The sequence below is a fragment of the Salvelinus namaycush genome, chromosome 8 (genome assembly GCF_016432855.1).
Source record: "Salvelinus namaycush isolate Seneca chromosome 8, SaNama_1.0, whole genome shotgun sequence".
NCBI lineage: Eukaryota > Metazoa > Chordata > Actinopteri > Salmoniformes > Salmonidae > Salvelinus > Salvelinus namaycush.
Window position 1 is genome coordinate 31,031,763 of NC_052314.1, and position 21,117 is coordinate 31,052,879.

A 21,117-nucleotide genomic window follows, 5' to 3' on the forward strand; every position below is an offset into this window, starting at 1 on the left:
GACACAAACCGGTGCGCCTGGCTCCTACTACCATACCCCGATCAAAGGAACTTAAAAATGTTGATCCATGTCTCAATTCTCTCAAGGCTTAAAAATCCTTCTTTAACCAGTCTCCTCCCCTTCATTGACACTGATTGAAGTGGAGTGACATTAATAAGGGATCATAGCTTTCACCTAGTCAGTCTATGTCATGGAAAGAGCAGGTGTTCTTAATGTTTTGTATATTCAGTGTATATCACATATATTACAGTGATGAAACATTTTTATTTCAATTTTGTGTCAAAATGAAAGAAAACATATATTTCTGTCGCTCCATTCATAGACACATCAATCATATTGTGTCCCTGAAATGGCTAAAATCTCACGTGAACAGCCTGAAAACATCATTAAACAAAGAAAGAGCCAGGCTTAACATCAGCAGAGAATCAGTGTTAAAGGCTTTGAGTTTTGGGTGTCTAAGGGAATTCCCTCTCCCCAACTGGGACCAGTCAACCAGACCAGTTCAACCGCTGGAGCTGTCTGGATGGATCAACAGACAGCCACCCATCCCCATGCAGTATATCTATGCCTCCACCTTCACCGGGAGAGAAAACGCACAACTAAACCAGGCGGGGCCGCTGCCCCGCAAGTGCTGCAGCAGCTCCACAACTTCCTCAGCTAATGGGAACTATTGATTTACTTGACACAATGGGAATTTATGAAGCCGCCTCTCAAGTGTGAGAAGAGTATCAAAGCCCACGGCTCAAAACAAACAGGCAGAGATTCAGCCTGACACAGTCCCAACGAGAGGAGAGCATAGTGTTGTTCAGCCACAATTCCACAGCGAGGAGGAAAGGCTTGGTTCAGTTCATATTCTGGAGAGTCGTCTAAAGTCTACTGTACCACATAGACCAAGATACACCAGAACACCTTACATTTTGGCAAAGGATGGGGTAAGCTTTTGAGGCATTTAGAAGTTATATGCTTCAAAAATCAAAGGTTAATAGCACAGATTGCACCTTTACCCACACAGACCCATACAGAGACACCAGAGAAAGGCCCAAAACGTTTAGTGTAGCCTACAACCTTCATAATAGTCCATGGTAATAATTCACTAGTTTCAAGTTTTATTACTCCTATGTACAGGTGGTATACATTACACAGTCCAGAGAAATGCTTACTTGCAGGTTCCTTCTCATCAATGCAACAACAATAGTAAATAATAAAAGATAAGAATACAAACATAAAGTAAATGGCTCAGTAAAACAGAATAAACTTTTAGCATAAGTATAATACAGGAAGGCACAATTTATAGTCCAGTATTTACACGTATTTTGGGGAAGTGGGGATATGGGATATGGCAGTGTTTCGCAATAATAATAATAGTCTGCTAGCAGCAGTTGTGGTGTGTGTGTGTGTGTGTATGTGTGTGTGTGTGTGTGTGTGTGTGTGTGTGTGTGTGTGTGTGTGTGTGTGTGTGTGTGTGTGTGTGTGTGTGTGTGTGTGTGTGTGTAAGGTTCAGACAACTACAGCTATTCTAAAGAGCTACTGTAACTACTGTAACTTTAGAGCTCACAATATTAGTTGACAATACATTCAATGGTGCTTGCATTCACAGAGAGAATAAAGTGGGCAGTTTCATCCATGACATTTGGCTTGATTAAGTGAATATTTATTATCCAGATAGTTTGTCACCAAAAGGTCATTTCCATCATAATGGCATCCACTCTCTCTTTTGGGGTGTGATTATGTATGCCTGTATCCTGATTCGGTGTGTGATTATGTATGCCTGTATCCTAAACAGACACACTCAGTCCTGTCAGCCTGAATCGTGATAATGTGTTTACAGAATGCCTTTGTTAACCAAACAATGTCATCCACTGCTAGAGTAACAAAACATATATATGTATTTGACTCAAATGGTTCTAATTAGAAGATATGCATGAGTCACTGGCTACATCCCAAATGGCACCCTATTCTCTATATAGTGCACTAGTTTTAATCAGAGCCCTATACTATTTAGGAAATAGCAAGTCATTTGGGAATCAACCACCGTTATGGATAAAAAATGATCTATTAATAACTGAAAGGACTATGATCTAAAATGGGTTCTGGTGTTTATTATTTGGACGCAGTAATCAAAGGTTCAGAAGAATGTATGAATTAAGTGATACTGCACTTTAAGCCGGTGTTTTGAGGATATATTGTCACGAGTGTTGTTAGACTCGAGACGAAGTCCATTCGGAAAGTATTCAGAGCCCTTGACTTCTTCAAAAAAAATTACATTACAGCCTTATTCTAAAATGGATTAAAATGTTTATTTTTTCCCTCATCAACCTACACACAATACACCATAATGAAAAGCAAAAACACGTTTTTATACATTTTTGCAAATGTATGAAAAATAAAAAAGTATTAAGACCCTTTACTCAGTACTTTGTTGAGGCACATTTGGCAGCGATTACAACCTTGAGTCTTGGGTATGACGTTACAAGCTTGGCACACTGTCACGTTCTGACCTTAGTTTCTTTTTATGTCTTCGTGTTAGGTTGGTCAGGGCGTGAGTTGGGGTGGGTAGTCTATGTTCTGTTTTCTATGTTGTTGTATTTCTATGTCTGGCCTGATATGGTTCTCAATCAGAGGCAGCTGTCGATCGTTGTCTGATTGAGAATCATATTTAGGTAGCCTGTTTCCCCATTTTGGTTGTGGGTGGTTGTTTCCTGTTTCAGTGTTTGCACCATACGGGACTGTTTCGGTTGTTTGTTCGTGGTTTGTTATTTTTGTTCTGTGTTCATTTTGATTTATTAAAAATCTATTATGGACACTTACCACGCTGCATATTGGTCCGATCCTTGCTACTCCTCCTCAGACGAAGAGGAAAGCCGTTACACACACCTGTATTTGGGGAGTTTCTCTAATTCTTCTCTGCAGATCCTCTCAAGCTTTGTCAGGTTGGATGGGGAGCGTCGCAGCACAGCTATTTTCAGTTCTTTCCAGAGATGTTTGATTGGGTTCAAGTCCGGGCTCTGTCCCGAAGCCACTCCTGCATTGTATTGGCTGCGTGCTTAGGACCGTTGTCCTGTTGGAAGGTCCTGAGCGCTCTGGACCAGGTTTTCATCAAGGATCTCTCTGTACTTTGTTCCGTTCATGTTTCCCTCGATCCTGCCTAGTCTCCCAGTCCCTGCCGCTGAAAAACATCCCCACAGCATTATGCTGCCACCACCATGCTTCACCGTAAGGATGGTGCCAGGTTTCTTTTAGACTTGACGCTTGGCATTCAGGCCAAAGGGTTCAATCTTGGTTTTCATCAGACCAAAGAATCTTGTTTCTCATGGTCTGAGAGTGCTTTAGGTACGTTTTGGCAAACTCCAAGTGGGTTGTCATGTGCTATTTACTGAGGAGTGGCTACCGTTATCTGTGCCTTGACACAATCCTGCCTCGGAGCTCTACGGACAATTCCTTCGACCTCATGGCTTGGTTTTGCTCTGACATGCACTGTCAACTGTGGGACCATATATATTGACAGGTGTGCAGTTTCCAAATCATGTCCAATCAATTGAACTGACCACAGGTGGACTCCAATCAAGATGTAGAAACATCTCAATGATGATCAATGGAAACAGGATGCACCTGAGCTCAATTTCGAGTCTCATAGCAAAGGGTCTGAAAATGTATGTAAATTGCTTTGTCATTATGGGGTATTGTGTATACTGCATTTTTTAAATGCAGTTTAGAAAAAGGCTGTAACGTAACAAAATGTGGAAAAAGTCAACAGGTTTGAATACTTTCCGAATGCACTGTATATCCTACAAACACCAGCTTCGAGGGCATTATCACTTTTATACAAAGGGTTACCAACATATTCAAATAGCAATTTACCTATTTTCATTAGAAACGTTATTTTGATGAAATTATTCATACTATTTCATTCTTCCACAAGATATAGTCCCGACACAAATCTAGGGTTTGTTCTATCGGTTTGGTTGCTTGAGAAGCGACCCAGTCGTTTGTTCTGAATGTTCCATTGCCATACTGGCTGGCAACGTTCTTATCATTTGCTTGCTAGCTAGCCAACTACGATGTACAGGGATGTACACTACAGAGGGTAGTGCGTACAGCCCAGTACATCACTGGGGCCAAGCTTCCTGCCATCCAGTACCTACAATACCAGTCAAAAGTTTGGACACACCTACTCATTCAAGGGTTCTTTATTTGTACTATTTTCTACATTGTAGAATAATGCTGAAGACATCAAAACTATGAAATAACACATATGGAATCATGTAGTAACCAAAAAAGTGTTAAACAAATCTAAATATATTTTAGATTCTTCAAAGTAGCCACCCTTTGCCTTGATGACAGCTTTGCACACCCTTGGCATTCTCTCAACCAGCTTCACCTGGAATGCTTTTCCAACAGTCTTGAATGAGTTCCCACATATGCTGAGCACTTGTTAATTGCTTTTCCTTCACTCTGCAGTCTAACTCATCCCAAACCATCTCAATTTGGTTGAGGTCGGGGGATTGTGGAGGCCAGCACATCTGATGCAGCACTTCATCAATCTCCTTCTTTGTAAAATAGCCCTTACACAGCCTGGAGGTGTGTTGGGTCATTGTCCTGTTGAAAAACAAATGATTGTCCCACTAAGCTCAAACCAGATGGGATGGCGTATTGCTGCAGAATGCTGTGGTAGCCATGCTGGTTAAGTGTGCCTTGAATTCTAAATAAATCACAGACAGTGTCACCAGCAAAGCACCCCCACACCATCACACCTCCTCCTCCATACTTCACAGTGGGAACCACTCCTAATCGCTACTCCTAATCCATGCTTCTTAGTGGGAACCACTCATCCGTTCACTTACTCTGGGTCTCACAAAGACACGGCAGTTGGAACCAAAAATCAAAAATTTGGACTAATCAGAGCAAAGGACTGATTTCCACCGGTCTAATGTCCATCGTGTTTCTTTGCCCAAGCAAGTCTCTTCTTATTATTGGTGTCCTTTAGTAGTGGTTTCTTTGCAGCAATTTCAACCATGAAGGCCTGATTCACTCAGTCTCCTCTGAACAGTTGATTTTGAGATGTGTCTGTTACTTGAACTCTGTGATGCATTTATTTGGGCTTTAATTTCTGAGGCTGGTAACTCTAATGAACTTATCCTCTAAAGCAGAGGTAACTCTGGGTCTTCCTTTCCTGGGGCGATCCTCATGAGAACCAGTTTCATCATAGCGCTTGATGGTTTTTGCGACTGCACTTGAAGAAACATTCAAAGCTCTAGACATTTTCCGGATTGACTGACCTTCATTTCTTAAAGTAATGATGGTCTGTCGTTTCTCTTTGCTTATTTGAACAGTTCTTGCCATAATATGGACTTGGTCTTTTACCATATAGGGCTATCTTCTGTATGCCACCCCTACCTTGTCACAACACAACTGATTGTCTCAAATGCATTAAGAAGGAAAGAAATTCCACAAATTAACTTTTAACAAGGCACACCTGTTAATTGAATTGCATCCAAGATGACTACCTCATGAAGCTGGTTGAGAGAATGCCAAGAGTGTGCAAAGCTGTCATCAAGGCAATGGGTGGCAACTTTGAAGAATCTCAGAATTTGTTTAATACTGTTTTGGTTACTACATGATTCCATGTATTATTTCATAGTTTTAATGTCTTCACTATTATTCTACAATGTAGAACTGTACAATAAAGAAAAACCTTTGAATGAGTAGGTGTGTTCAAACTTTTGACTGGTACTGTATATACTAGGCGGTGTCAGAGGAAGGCCCAAAAAATTATCAAAGACTCGAGTCACCCAAGTCATAGACTGTTCTCTCTGCTACCGCACGGCAAGCGGTACCGGAGCACTAAGTCTAGGTCCAAAAGGCTCCTTAACAGCTTCTACCCTTATTCCATAAGACTGCTGAACAATTAATCAAATGGCCACCTGGACTATATACTTTGACACCCCCCCCCCCTCTTTATTTTTACACTGCTGCTACTCGCTGTTATTATCTATGCTTAGTCATTTTACCACTACCTACATGTAAAAATGACCTCAACTAACCTTTACCCCCGCACATTGACTCGGTACCGGTACCCCCTGTTATTAGCCTCGTTATTGTTATTTTATTGTGTTACTTTTTATTTAATTTTTTACTTTAGTTTATTTAGTAAATATTCTCTTAACTCTATTTTCTTAAAACTGCATTGTTGGTTAAGGGCTTGTAAGTAAGTATTTCACGGTAAGGTCTACACCTGCTGTGTTCGGCGCATATGACAAATCAAATTTGATTTGAACTACGGCCAGAATAAAGTAGCAGCATTTGCATTTGTTTAAGCTGTTTTCTAGTGACATTTATTTGGATACATCCATAACAATGAGCTAATGAGGCGCGATTTCGCCTGGCATAGGACACTGTTGTTCAGAGAGGAGCTAGCCAAAAACACAGCTAACACAATCACTTCAAATTGAAGCTGGAAAGACTGCAAACTTGCTACACTTAATTTCATTTTACCTTTTTCAATTGACATTTTTTTGTATATATGATACCAAAATGATACCAGCTGATTCGTGATTTCGTCTGGCTGAGAAACGCTGCCTGCCTGTCTGTCTCGTCCCGACTCCCAACACATTCATTACTATGGGACAGCTGAAGATTGAATTTGAATATTGAAACAATGTTGCAAATATCAGAGACAGACAGCAAGGTTTATATAAATCTCTGCTGTTGAAAATGAAATGTTAATCTAAAAGAAATGTGAGATAATGTCTAGATGCTTTTTGTAGTGGAGATCACGTTTATAAATTGCCTGGCTGGGCTGATGAGACAGTGGATTGCGCAGTCAGATGGAACAGAGTAAATAGATATTTTAACATCATAGATTTAGCCGGTGGTAACTTGTGGAATAGACACCGGCTGGAATGCGGTTTTAACCAATCAACACTCAGGATTAGACCCACCCGTTGTATAACAGAATAATAGAACATGCCTTGAGCTTTCTTTCTCATCTATGGAAAAATAACAAAAACAGCTAGAAAGAAACACTGATTACACACACAACGACGGCAATAGTGACGTAAAGTTGTAGCAATGTACTCAAATTTGACTAGCCAGATACATGCTCTGGGAGCAAGCCCCGAATTTCACTTACCAAAATAATAAAAGTCCTGTCAGTCCAAACCGAGTGGACAAGTATCCTCTCAACGAGTTAAGACTAAGAAGCATGACTAAAAAAACACACAACCCTCTCACCTCTCACCCCAAACCTTCCCATGCCCACTATCCAAAAAACAGACGAGAATAAATGAAACGGCTGTGATGGGTAGATTTACTGATGAAAAAAAAGGTGTAGAGAGAACATTGGGAGTGATAAAAGAGGAGAGGGAGCGAGTGACAGTTGGGTTAAGACAGAAGTCATGTTCAATAGCAGGTAGCAACATCAAACGCTTGAGTTCACAGGGAACCTATGCAACCTTGTCTAGCAGGAGGATTTTCTGTTGTGTGGAGGAGATTATATCTGTTCAAACCGCTGACACGGCCTCATTTGCTGCCCGTAGTGTTAGAGGGGGATTAAACGATATAAACTTTGAAGCTTTAAACAATACCTTTCAAAATTAAATGGATTAAGGGAGGGATGTCTGATGGGGATTTCCCTGGGCTTTGTTAGTTTTAAACTTCTCTCCTTTTTAAGGAGAAAGGAGAAGGGGAAAAAAAGAGGTCTGAGGTTTCTCAGGCATTCATGTGACGGTTTTAATGAGTTCTCTCTCTCACGTTGAGGAGGAGGCCAGGGCCAGTGGCCACAGAGGAGCTGTTTCTGTGTACGTCCCAAATGGCACCCTATTCCCTACATAGTGCACTACTTTTGACCAGAGCGCGGGTCAAAAGTAGTGCACTATATAGGGAATAGGGTGCCATTCGGGACCCACAAAGTGAACACCACAGCAGACAGATGGCCTCATAAACATCATATCTGCTCTGTTTAGATACACGCACACCAATCCCCCAATACTGAGAGGAAAGGACTCACTAACCAAAGCATTGCCGCCAGACTCATCTACTTGGCTGGTTCTGGCAAGCTGTGCAGTGCTGTTCATGCCTGTTGAAAATGGCACATTTCCATTTACTACTGTGTTTGTTGCCCCCTTCATGATAATATGCATGAGCTGTTCATTCACCTGTTTTGAATATGTGATGTACACCTAGATGTAGAGATTGCATTGGTAGCTATGCTATTTTTGTATTTTTATTAGTAGTATGGATGTTGGCTTTTATTAAATGTGATGATTACCATAGACTCTAGAGCTTACTATATATAAATACTTTGGGGGTATATGCATGATACAAGCAGTTGCTATGATCATGATTGGGCATGCTCAGATTGCACCCCATCACTTTTGGTTGAGATGGAATCCCCCAAAAATATAGGCCAATCAAACTTTGTCGCTAGCGCTTTGCTTTAGTCAGACACGTGACCAATCACATGAAAGAGAAGTCAGTGTCAAACTTCTCTCCAAACGGAGGACAGGCTCCTCTCTCTCTGCCGAGTGAGCAGACATCAGTACGCTTAAATCTGGAGAAATGTCAAGCGTCGCACACATCAGGATGAAACCCCTCTCATTACCTTTCTTTAAAAACATAATATGAATATCTGGCTCCGTAAGTCGTACAGAGTACATAGCAAGCATGGATCAGGCAGAACAGGGTATACCAAGGTCCTCTCACTAGCTAGCTACAGTACAAAGCAACCCAAACTCAACTGATTTATCATTATCAATTAAACAGAACATTGTCCTGATTTAAAGTACTTTTGACTTTTAAATATGTGTGTTCTCCGATATATATTCTGCCGTTTTAAAATACTTCCAGCAATATGTGTGTTCTCCAGCTAAATAATGTGTAATCTAGCAGGGCGTTAGAGTGTTGCTACATTGCTACTGTTTTGCAGCTGAGCTAAACTATATGGCTGACCAGAAGTGGGGATGTGGTTCTTAGTCCTAGCTAGGCCCATAGCCAATAAGCAAATTCTCTGCAACGTCTAACAACATTAATAACAACTGGGCCTGAACTGTTCCACTGGCTAGAAGGAAGGGATATAGCTTTCCCATTCCAAAGCAAGCAATATCATAATAAAATACACCTAGATATAGCCAGGGATACAAAGTAAGCAAACAGAAACCTGTCTAATCAATCCAAATGGGTGGTCAGAGACACTGAGCAACTTGAACGCACTGACCCTGACAGCACTGGGATTCCCTCTTGTCATTTCTCAAGGTCCACCTATCTAAGCTGTGCATACACACACACACACACACACACACACACACACACACACACACACACACACACACACACACACACACACACACACACACACACACACACACAGACACACACACACACACACACCGAGAGACAAACACACAAACGTAACATGAATATTCAGTCATGGTTGTCAATTGCACCTTTCCTGCGTGGATCAAGGAGTGGCCTTGCACCAGGGGTCCTACACCAGGACCAGTCATTAACATGGGACTGCCACTCCATCAGCCCAGCCTCCAAATAAATCAAAGGGTCGGCCGGGGAAGAAAAGAGGCTAATATTTCCTCAATAACCCCAGAGAGGCTCCATGGAGAGATGCAAATTGCCTCCCAGGAGACCCCAGGGGGATGTGGAGGAGAAGGGAAGCTGGCTGGGAGGCACCGCACTGGGGAAGCTAATGAGTATAATGGTAAATGTATACAAGGAGAGGTGGAGGAGAGTAGAAGAAAGCCCTCTCTATTCATACCAATTAATATAATCTTATCAATGGAGGTACACCGTGGAGAGGTGGGGTGGGCTGGCGTCTATGGTCTAACCCTTAGCCACTGATCACAGGCGAGGGTTCGACACAGACACACTCCCCACATCCACCTCCTGAGCATGTGTATTATTCAACACAGCCTGTCAGGCCTGGGGGGGGGGGGGTTAAGGAGATTTTTCTTTTTAACTCCCCTCTCCTCTCCAGATCAAAACAAATCAGATCAAATCAAAGAGGTTCACAAATGTTCCTTTTTTTTAGGAGTGAATGATCCCCCATTGTTCTGAGATCTTATCTTTTATAGTACGGGATGTGGCAACGTTACAACTGTACTAAATACCACTGTAAGTGGTCTTCTTACACCTGTAATCTGTGCTTTTGAATGTAGATGAATGAATTATATACAGGGGCTTATGGCATCTATTGCTAATACATGATATGACGATATAACTTAATGTATTATTATGCTGCTTTAAGAGTGATTGCATCAGTGTGTACACATGCAGAAAACAACTATCCACAGAATAAGGATTTTGTGAAGAATGATTTGATCTTCCATTCCTTTTATTTATTTCATTCGTTTGTTTGTTATTTTCTTCTCACTAACTTTCTCTTTTATTAACCGATGCCGCGGGATTCATTTCAAGTTGACTTTTCAAAGACTCCCACTCTGCTGTTCCCCAGGCAATGTTTTCTTCAACAACATTAGGTTTACACACAATGCACACCTGATCTTGAAGCCCTTCAAAATATTTTCATCTCTGACGTTTCAGCTTATTAGTTTATTACTATTAAATCACTACCAAAGTCAAACATGAGTGAGTCTTCGAAACTGTAACATATAGCTTGTTCAAAATATTTTCCTCTCTAACGATTCAGTTTATTACTATCAATCATTAATATCAACCAGTTGAACATGCGTATCTGTAAGACGCACTCCCTTCATCAGTTTCTGTTTACATACTATATGTCTTTTTATATCTATGCATCTTTACTTCAATAGAGCAAGCTATGAGTAATAAAGCAGAGATTTACCAAATTGTCAATTACCTCAAGTTATCAGATAACTGAGTACTGGTATTAACTAACATTAATCAATGACTGTTATACTCACATGGGCATACTAGTCAGATTTGTATCATGAGAGGTATATTACTGTAACCTGATCACATGTATGTGGACCTCTTCCAATACCAACAGAGACCAACAGATGGCCCTGCTGCAGCCTTCCTGTCCTGTACACACCGGTGGACTGGACACAACACTCACCGGCAGAGACTCCACACCCTATGAAACACTAGAAGACTGAACTGTGAGTCAGCAAGGTACTGTGTACTTCATTCTATATAGCGATAAAGAATAACTGTACCAATGGAGAAAAAACATCTATTTTTACTCCTATCTTCATACTATCACACATGTAGTCCAAAGATCTGAGTAGGATGCTGTCATTTACCAGATAACAGTCCTTCAATGCAATTTTATTAGAATGTATAATAGAACCTCCTGCATTCAGAATAATGAGGTTTCCAGCCATTTAGTACAGCAGCATTAGTATGGACAGCTGACTGTGTGGACGTCTTACCCCTCTTAAGAAGTGAATACTCCAATCAGAACAGGACTTAGTTTAAGGGAGCATTTGCACTGCCCTAAAAAGGGCAAAGAAATCCTTCAAAAACATAATATGAAATAAAGTCCCTGATCTATCCTTTTGAAGGTCATTTATAAATATAGATGAACAGAACGTGTCCAGAAGGAGCTGATTGGACGAGGATTTGTCTCCCTGAGATGGTTGAGAGGAGAGAAAGGAAGGTTAATCACGATGAAACTACCCATAGGTATAACGGGAGGCTTAGAATGCCATACTTCATTCAGTGTACCCATATAAACCTTAGCATCAGCATAAATGTAGCTAACCTGTGTACCCCTACACTCAAATCTCTAAAATATCACATCAAACTAAAGAATAAATTGTCCATTTAATGAGGAGGACCACAACCTTGATAGATATCACAGAATGGTCCAGCTGCCTTGTTACTAATGTAGTGGCAAACTTCTGCCTTCATCCTTTCAATCAATACAGACAGAGGATTTACATTTTTGGTTAATTGGCGCTCAATGAGTGAATAGCTTCTACATCAATAGAATATTCTTGCGGCCTTGGTTGTATTGATCCTGGAATCTGCCCAAGCATTTACAAACATGTATTTTCCAACTGGGCCTTCTTGTCTGTGGTCTAGCATGTGGTTACGTTTGGATTACATTTTGTGGTCACATCATTTTGTGGATTATATTATTGCTACAGAATGGAAATACAAATCATTGAAAAATCACTAAATGTACCTGTAAATATTATGTGCATTCAACATACTGTAGATGTATCTATTTCAGTCATAAGTAAAACATTGTATACAGTTAACATCTTAGAAATAGTTTAATTTAGTATGGAACACAAGGAAGTTTCCATCAGTTTTCTCTGAAATATTGAGAAGAAACTAAATTGATCGTCTTGAAAGGACTGCCTTCACTGTTGTCAGTCAAATACCTGTCTTAAAATGATAGACTGCAATGACAAATCAAAAATAGTAATGAATCACTTATTATTAGGTGCTTTCTATAATGCTTGCTTATTGCTATGGGCCATTGTTCATCTAGGCTTGTAATTCAACTCCTCTGAATAAGGGGTTCAAGCATTAGTGATCAGAGTGTGCCCCTTAGTGGTGGGAATGCTCTGTAACCTGACAGAGCTTTTGGAGGAGAACAGACAGAGAGGCTGGATATGTAGAAACACTTCAACATGCCTGTGTTACTGGAGTGGCCAGTGAGGTTAGGGGTCAAAACCCCAGCAGACCTTCTAGGGGCCAGGGCCCTCTCTCTACACATGATGCACTATATAGTCCCGGTAAGGGACCAACAGGGAACATTGTGAATGTCATGAGGACATCACGTTACCTGGGATATAGATCTAACATACCATAAAATAAAATATAATATTCATTTCAATATTACTTCAATATTACTAGATCACACACAGAGCCTTCAGAAAGTATTCATACCCCTTGACCTATTCCACATGTTGTTGCGATACAGCCTGAATTTAAAATGGATTAACCTTTTACTGCAGCGTGCTAAATCAGAGTGTTTCTTGGTAGTCTTTAACAAATCTATTTTGAAACAAAAGTATACACCTTACACATATGGTTATGGGCTTAAAAAAAGAAGACACCTGTACCATGTCAGATATAGAGATGAAATGTATTCAATTTTGAGTTTGCATCCCAATATTACACTTTATATACATTACAGAAGACTGAAATATAACAAGGAGGTTTTAAAAAAAATAATGTTTACTAATTTGGAAATTATGAAAAATATTTTTAACATTCCACCACTAGAGAGCGATTTGGTAATTTGACTCCAGGAAATGGATATAGATTTTTGTTTTTCTCACCCATTTATAAACAATACCATAATGACAAAGTGAGAAAACATGTTTTTAGAAATCTTTGCAAATTGATTGAAACTGAAATACCTCATTTACATAAGTATTCACACCCTGAGTCAATACATGTTAGAATCACTTTTGGCAGTGACTACAAGCTGTGAGTCTTTATGGGTAAGTCTCTAAGAGCTTTCCACACCTGGATTGTACACTATTTGCCCATTATTCTTTTCAAAATTCTGAAGTTCTGTCAAATTGGCTGTTGATCATTGCTAGACAACCATTTTCAGGTTTTGCCACAGATTTTCAAGCCGATTTAAGTCAAAACTGTAACTAGGCCACTCAGGAACATTCAATGTCATCTTGGTAAGCAACTCCAGTGTATATTTGGCCTTGTGTTCTAGGTTATTGTCCTTCTGAAAGGTGAATTTGTCTCCCAGTGTCTGTTGGAAAGCAGACTGAACCAGGTTTTCCTTTAGGATTTTGCCTGTGCTTAGCTCTATTCCATTTATTTTTATCCTAAAAAAACTCCCTACTCCTTGCCGATGACAAGCATACCCATAACATGATGCAGGCACCACCATACTTGATGTGTTGTGTTGGATTTGCCACAAACAACACTTTGTATTCAGGACATAAAGTACATTTCTTTGCCAAATGTTTTGCAGTTTTACTTTAGTGCCTTATTGCAGACATGACACATGTTTTGGAATATTTTTATTCTGTACACGCTTCCTTCTTTTCACTCTCTCATTTAGGTTAGTATTGTGGAGTAACTACAATGTTGTTGATCCATCCTCAGTTTACTCCTATCACAGCCGTTAAACTTTGTAACTGTTTTAAATCCCTGAGTGGTTCCCTTCCTCTCTGGCAACTGAGTTAGGAAGGACACCTGTATCTTTGTAGTGACTGGGTGTATTGATACACCATCCAAAGTGTAATTAATAACAGCACCATGCTCAAAGGGATATTCAATGTCTGCTTTTTGTTTTGTGCCATTGGAAAACCTCCCTGGTCTTTGTGGTTGAATCTGTGTTTGATATTCACTGCCCGACTGAGGGACCTTAAAGATAATTATATTTGTGGGGTACAGAGATGAGGTAGTCATTCAATAATCATGTTAAACACTATTATTGCACACGCAGTGAGTCCACGCAACTTATTGTGTGACTTTTTAAGCACAGTTTTACTCCTGAATTTATTAAGGCTTGCAATAGACTCGAGACATTGAGACATTTCATCTTTTCATTTTTAATTAGTTTGTAAACATTTCTAAAAACATAATTCCACTTTGACATTATGGGGTATTATTGTGTGTAGGCCAGTTTTTCTTCAATTTAATAAATGTTAAATTCAGGCTGTAATAAATCGAATCACACCCAGCTATATTATAAGAACTGTTCATACATCTGAGCTACAGCTTCAGGTATTATGGCAGTATGTTTGGAGACATAGAACTGTGCCTCATAATTATCACATCTCAACAAAACGCATTCACATTATTGTGTGTTCAAATCCCTTTCCTTCATAGAAATATTACCTGAAAATATTATCAATCATGCATAAGTTGTTCAATTTTAAATTGAATCTACATTTATACAGGTATGCAAAGTTATGGTTAATACTTAGTTCAGCACAAAATACAATCATATACAGTACCAGTCAAAAGTCTGACCACAACAACTCATTCAAGGGTTTTTCTTTATTTGTACTATTTTCTAGATTGTAGAATAATACTGAAGACATCAAAACAATGAAATAACACATATGGAATCATGTAGTAAAAAAAGAAGTGTTAAACAAATCAAAATATTTGAGATTCTTCAAAGTAGCCACCCTTTGCCTTGATGACAGATTTGCACACTTGGCATTCAAATCAACCAGCTTCACCTGGAATAATTTTACAACAGTCTTGAAGGAGTTCCCACATATACTGAGCACATGTTGGCTGCTTTTCCTTCACTCTGCGGTCCAACTCATCCCAACACATCTCAATTGGGTTGATATCGGGTGATTGTGGAGGCCAGGTCATCTGATGCAGCACTCCATCACTCTCCTTCTTAGTCAAAAAGCCCTTACACAGCCTGGAGGTGTGCTGGCTCATTGTCCTGTTGAAAAACAAATGATTGTCCCACTAAGCGCAAACCAGATAGGATGGCATATTGCTGCAGAATGCTGTGGTAGCCATGCTGGTTAAGTGTGCCTTGACTTCTAAATAAATCACAGACAGTGTCACCAGCAAAGCACCCCCACACCATCACACCTCCTCCTCCATGCTTCACGGTGGGAACCACACCCGGAGATCATCCGTTCACCTACTCTGCGTCTCACAAAGACACGGCGGTTGGAACCAAAAATCTCAAATTGGGACTCATCAGACCAAAGGACAGATTTCCACCGGTCTAATGTCTATTGCTCGTGTTTCTTGGACCAAGCAAATCTCTTCTTCTTATTGGTGTCCTTTAGTAATGGTTTCTTTGCAGCAATTCGACCATGAAAGCCTAATTCACGCAATCCCCTCTGAACAGTTGATTTTGAGATGTGTCTGTTACTTGAACTCTGTGAAGCATTTATTGGGGCTGCAATTTTTGAGGCTGGTAACTCTAATGAACTTATCCTCTGCAGCAGGCAGTCCTCATGAGAGCCAGTTTCATCACAGCACTTGATGGTTTTTGAGACTGCACTTGAAGAAACTTTCACAGTTCTTGACATTTTCCGGATTGACTGACCATGTCTTAAAGTAATGATGGACTGTCATTTCTCTTCGCTTATTTGAGCTGTTCTTGACATAATATGGACTTGGTCTTTTACCAAAACGGCTATCTTCTGTATACCAACCCTACCTTGTCACAACACAACTGACTGGCTGAAACGCATTAAGAAGGAAATACATTCCACAATTAACTTTTAACAAGGCACAACTGTTAATTGAAATGCATTCCAGGTGACTACCTCATGAAGCTGGTTGAGAGAATGCCAAGAGTGTGCAAAGCTGTCATCAAGGCAAAGGGTAGTAATTGAAGAATCTGAAATATAAAATATATTTTAATTTGTTTAACACTTTTTTGGTTACTACATGATTCTATATTTGTTATTTCATAGTTTTGATGTCTTCACTATTATTCTACAATGTAGAAAATAGTAAAAATAAAGGAAAACCCCTGGAATAGGTAGGTGTGTCCAAACTTTTGACTGGTACTGTAAATTTTACTAATGGGCAATTCCATGCCAGCAGGAGCGGAAAATATTTATGGTATCTCAGATTGTTCAGGCAATTCTCACATTGAAACTTCATTGGGAGGAAGTATGATTGACATGCTTTTTACATTAGTATCACAATCTATTTTATAGAAAATTATGATGACAATCATGGACGGTAGATAGCCTAGCGGTTAAAGAGGCCAGCCAGAAATCGGAGGGTTGCAAGTTCAAATCCCGGATCTGGTGGGAAGTGCGCTGGCAACCCGAGGGTTGCCGGTATCAAATCCTAGATGCCAGTGCCTGACGTTGTACCCTTGAGCAAGGACCTTAACCCCCCCACAACAACTCCCCGGGTGCCCAGTGTGGCAGCACCACTCCAAAAACCTGTATATGTATGTGTCATTAAGAGAGGAAGTCAAATTGTGATTGGACCTTGTGTGCAATTGATTATTAAAAGTTAGTTTGATGTTCATCATGATGAAAGTGGCCATTTTAGGCCCTTTTTAGACCTATACATGCCTCCTGTGGTACCATATGATCCGTGAACCGTAGATGATACAAACAACATCTTGTTGTCATTATAGTCATTATAGTGTGCTCTCAGTGGTGTCATGCACCCATTAATTTAGAGGGGGTATGAAGTACATTAGGATGGAATGGGGGTAGTGTGCCCCCTTCTGGAAGTTGGAGAATTTTGCATTGTTCAAACACCTGAAACAGCTTTTCCTGCAATCTAAACCCAAAATCATTATCCCTAATTCTATATACAAAAATATGTATATTTTTCTGCATAGGTAATCTTAGTTATGATAGTTAAACAAGCTACTCTAACTTGATTGATAGTCTGAAATGGCTTGGTAGCTAGTGATGAGGTTGGAAGATTGGGAACCTATCTAGCTGGCTAGCTAAAGTCAACTTCATAAAATTGATTGGTGGCTAGTATTACAGAGAAACAATCCACACATGTTTTATTTATTCATCAAGAAGGAATCAATAGGCTACACAGCTTGACCAAATGAATTTACAAACTTACCTCCGGCAGCTAAAATACATTACTGGCAGCTAAATGCAAGTAAAACTAAATGCATGTTCTTCAACCGATCGCTGCCCGTACCTGCCCGCCCGTCCAGCATCACTACTCTGGATGGTTCTGACTTAGAATATGTGTACAACTACAAATACCTAGGTGTCTGGTTAGACTGTAAACTCTCCTTCCAGACTCACATTAAGCATCTCCAATCCAAAATTAAATCTAGAATCGGCTTCCTATTTCGCAACAAAGCATCCTTCATTCATGCTGCCAAACATACCCTCGTAAAACTAACCATCCTACCGATCCCCGACTTCGGCAATGTCATTTACAAAATAGCCTCCAACACTCTACTCAACAAATTGGATGCAGTCTATCACAGTGCCATCCGTTTTGTCTCCAAAACCCCATATACTACCCACCACTGCGACCTGTACGCTCTTGTTGGCTGGCCCTCGCTTCATACTTGTCGCCAAACCCACTGGCTCCAGGTCATCTACAAGTCTCTGTTAGGTAAAGCCCCGCCTTATCTCAGCTCACTGGTCACCATAGCAGCACCCACCCGTAGCACGCGCTCCAGCAGGTATATCTCACTGGTCACCCCCAAAGCCAATTCTTCCTTTGGCCGCCTCTCCTTCCAGTTCTCTGCTGCCAATGACTGGAACGAGCTGCAAAAATCACTAAAGCTGGAGACTCTTATCTCCCTCACAAGGTTTAAGCACCAGCTGTCAGAGCCGCTCACAGATCACTGCACCTGTACTTAGCCCATCTGTAATTAGCCCATCCAACTACCTCATCCCCATACTGTATTTATTTATTTATCGTGCTCCTTTGCACCCCAGTATCTCTACTTGCACATTCATCTTCTGCACATTCTACCATTCCAGTGTTTAATTGCTATATTGTAATTACTTCGCCACCATGGCCTATTTATTGCCTTACCTCCCTTATCCTACCTCATTTGCACATGCTGTATATAGACTTTCTCTACTGTATTATTGATTGTATGTTTGTTCATTCCATGTGTAACTCTGTGTTGTTGTATGTGTCGAACTGCTTTGCATTTTCTTGACCAGGTCGCAGTTGCAAATGAGAACTTGTTCTCAACTAGCCTACCTGGTTAAATAAAGGTGAAATATATATATATATTTTTTTTTTAAATAGTCTACAAGTACATACAATTTCCAGAGTGGGCTCTCTTCTAATTCTGAAGTTCTGACGATACATTTTATGAGCAACACCAACACAGTGAATGGTAAATGGTTTCAAAGGGAACTCGCTCTACTGGTGAGTTTCTGAACGTGCAATCCTAAAGGACGGCTGTGATTGGTTAAATGACCTATAATGTACATTTCTATGTATAAAATTGGTAATTTAGTTGTAAGTACCAGAGAGCCCACTCTGGAAATGTTATGTGTTTAAATAGTATATTGTTCCAAACAATACGTGTAAAAATAAGCTAAATCAAAAAAGGTTGTTTTGATATATTCATATTAATATTTGTAATGTTTAATAAATTAATGCGAAAATGTGTATTTCAGAATCCAGACATATTCCACGTGTTATAGCACACTATAAGGAGTATATTGACTGTCACACCCTTATCTGTTTCACCTGTCCTTGTGATTGTCCCCCGCCCAGGTGTCGCTTATTTTCCCTGGTGTATTTATCCCTGTGTTTCCTGTCTCTCTGTGCCAGCTCATCTTGTATGTCTTTCAAGTCAACCAGCGTGTTTTCCCATACTCCTGCTTCTATTCTATTTTTGCTAGTCCTCCCGGTTTTGACCCTTGCCTGTTTTCTGGACTCAGTACCCGCCTGCCTGACCATTCTGCCTGCCCTGACCTCGAGCCTGCCTGTCCCTCTGTACCTCCTGGACTCTGAACTGGTTTTTAGCTTTTGCCTGTCCACGACTATTCCCTTGCCTACCCCTTTTGGAGTGATTAATAAATATCAAAGACTCAAACCATCTGCCTCCCGTGTCTGCATCTGGGTCTCGCCTTGTGTCCTTATAATTGACACCAAGATGTTGTCTGTATCATATACGGTTCACGGATCATAAGATCTTACAGGAGGCATGTATAGGTCTAAAATGGCCCCTTTCATCAAAAATTTCTCAAAAATGGTTTGTGATACAAATGTAAAAAGCATTGTGGAATACCCTAATGGTAATGGTTTACTAATAGATGATTCCAAAGCAGTCATTACTTACCAGTCTATTACAAACCATTGGTTCCACCCTACGGTCTTCTGAAAACCCACCTGTAATAAAGAAATAAACATTTTCTTTATGTATTCATACACTAATATAACACAGTATCATAACTTGCATGATAAAAGTGATACAGAAATGTTTCCTCAATGGCAATGGTCAATGGCAGTGTTGGCTACTTAAGTAGCTTCAATAGGACATTTCCTAGATTCAATGGTTTATACTAAGAAAATATTGTCAATGTGTGCCACATCATTCAATCCTTCTGCCCTTATTTCCTTTTGCCACTAATAGTTTTGTTCTATATGTAATGTTCTTAGTACTATATCCTTCCTAAAGATTACACAAATCGTATCTCTCTCTGCAGCTACTAAATCAGGGCAGTGTCCTCCCATTAAAGTAGTCCCTGGCCTCTTCATTTATAGCAGTATGAGTGCCTACAGACTCAGAATGTGTTCCAAATGGCACCCTATTCCCTATATCGATGCAGGCAAATTCCCATTCAGTTGTCAAAACGTGGGTTGGGATAAGCATGCATTGGCAGGCAAGCTGCAAAAACACACTATTCCCGATTGTTTATAAGTGCAATTTTGACGGCCAACTGGCTGAAAAAGTTTCAGAGGGTTCATCTAATGTTCCCTCGTTAGAGTTTAGCTCATCTCACTCTTGTTAGTATTAGTTGTTGATCTTGTTTTTGTTGATGTGCATAACTGAGGGAGAGCGAGCCTACCTTTTCATGGTTGTTTGATCAATACGTTTCCAAATGTGAGAAGACTCCAGTGCTACATATTTCAAATCAAATCAAATGTATTTATATAGCCCTTCTTACATCAGCCGATATCTCAAAGTGCTGTACAGAAACCCAGCCTAAAACCCCAAACAGCAAGCAATGCAGGTGTAGAAGCACCTGCATTGCAGAAATTTGCAGAAATCCATTCTGGTTCATGTTGTGGCTTTTGGCGAATGCATTCTAATGATCTAAAGTTACGCTGTTGCAACTGTCTGTAAACAAACACAGTCCAGTTCAAAGTGAAATATGGCAGGCCAGTATGGCAAATGGCTTATTTGCATAAAGGCCTACTGTAGCTTTGATTGGCTATGGCTCACTGGTCTGGGTAGCCTCTGGTACTGGACAAGACAGGTGTTTTTATTAGGTTTTATTTACTGCAGTGTCTATTAATTGTCTAAATGCACGGCCGCTTTCCCAATCTATATTGCTATAGAATTTTCACAAATGCCTTTACTTCATTCCCAAACATTTTATGAATTTATGGAAATGTGAAAATGGCTACATTCCCATTGAGTAGGCTACAGAAACAAGAACGAATGTATTGAGTAAAAGAAAGCTAAAAACTTTTGGAATGGTGCTCAACTACTGTAGCGGGCGGCAGGTAGCCTAGTGGTTAGAGCGTTGGGCCAGTCACCGAAGAATTGATGGATTAAATCCCCGAATTGACTAG

At 40.2% G+C, this 21,117-nt stretch overlaps 1 protein-coding gene across 2 annotated transcripts in view; it reads right to left on the reverse strand.

Annotated features, from left to right (window-relative positions):
- Window positions 1-21,117, reverse strand: part of LOC120052610 (zinc finger protein 644-like) — a 43,288-nt gene that overhangs the window by 21,670 nt on the left and 501 nt on the right. For both annotated transcript variants that reach the window (XM_038999621.1, XM_038999620.1), the window contains exon 2: window positions 19,658-19,707. The gene's annotated coding sequence lies outside the window, so the exon portion shown is untranslated. The remainder of the gene's footprint in view (window positions 1-19,657; window positions 19,708-21,117) is intronic.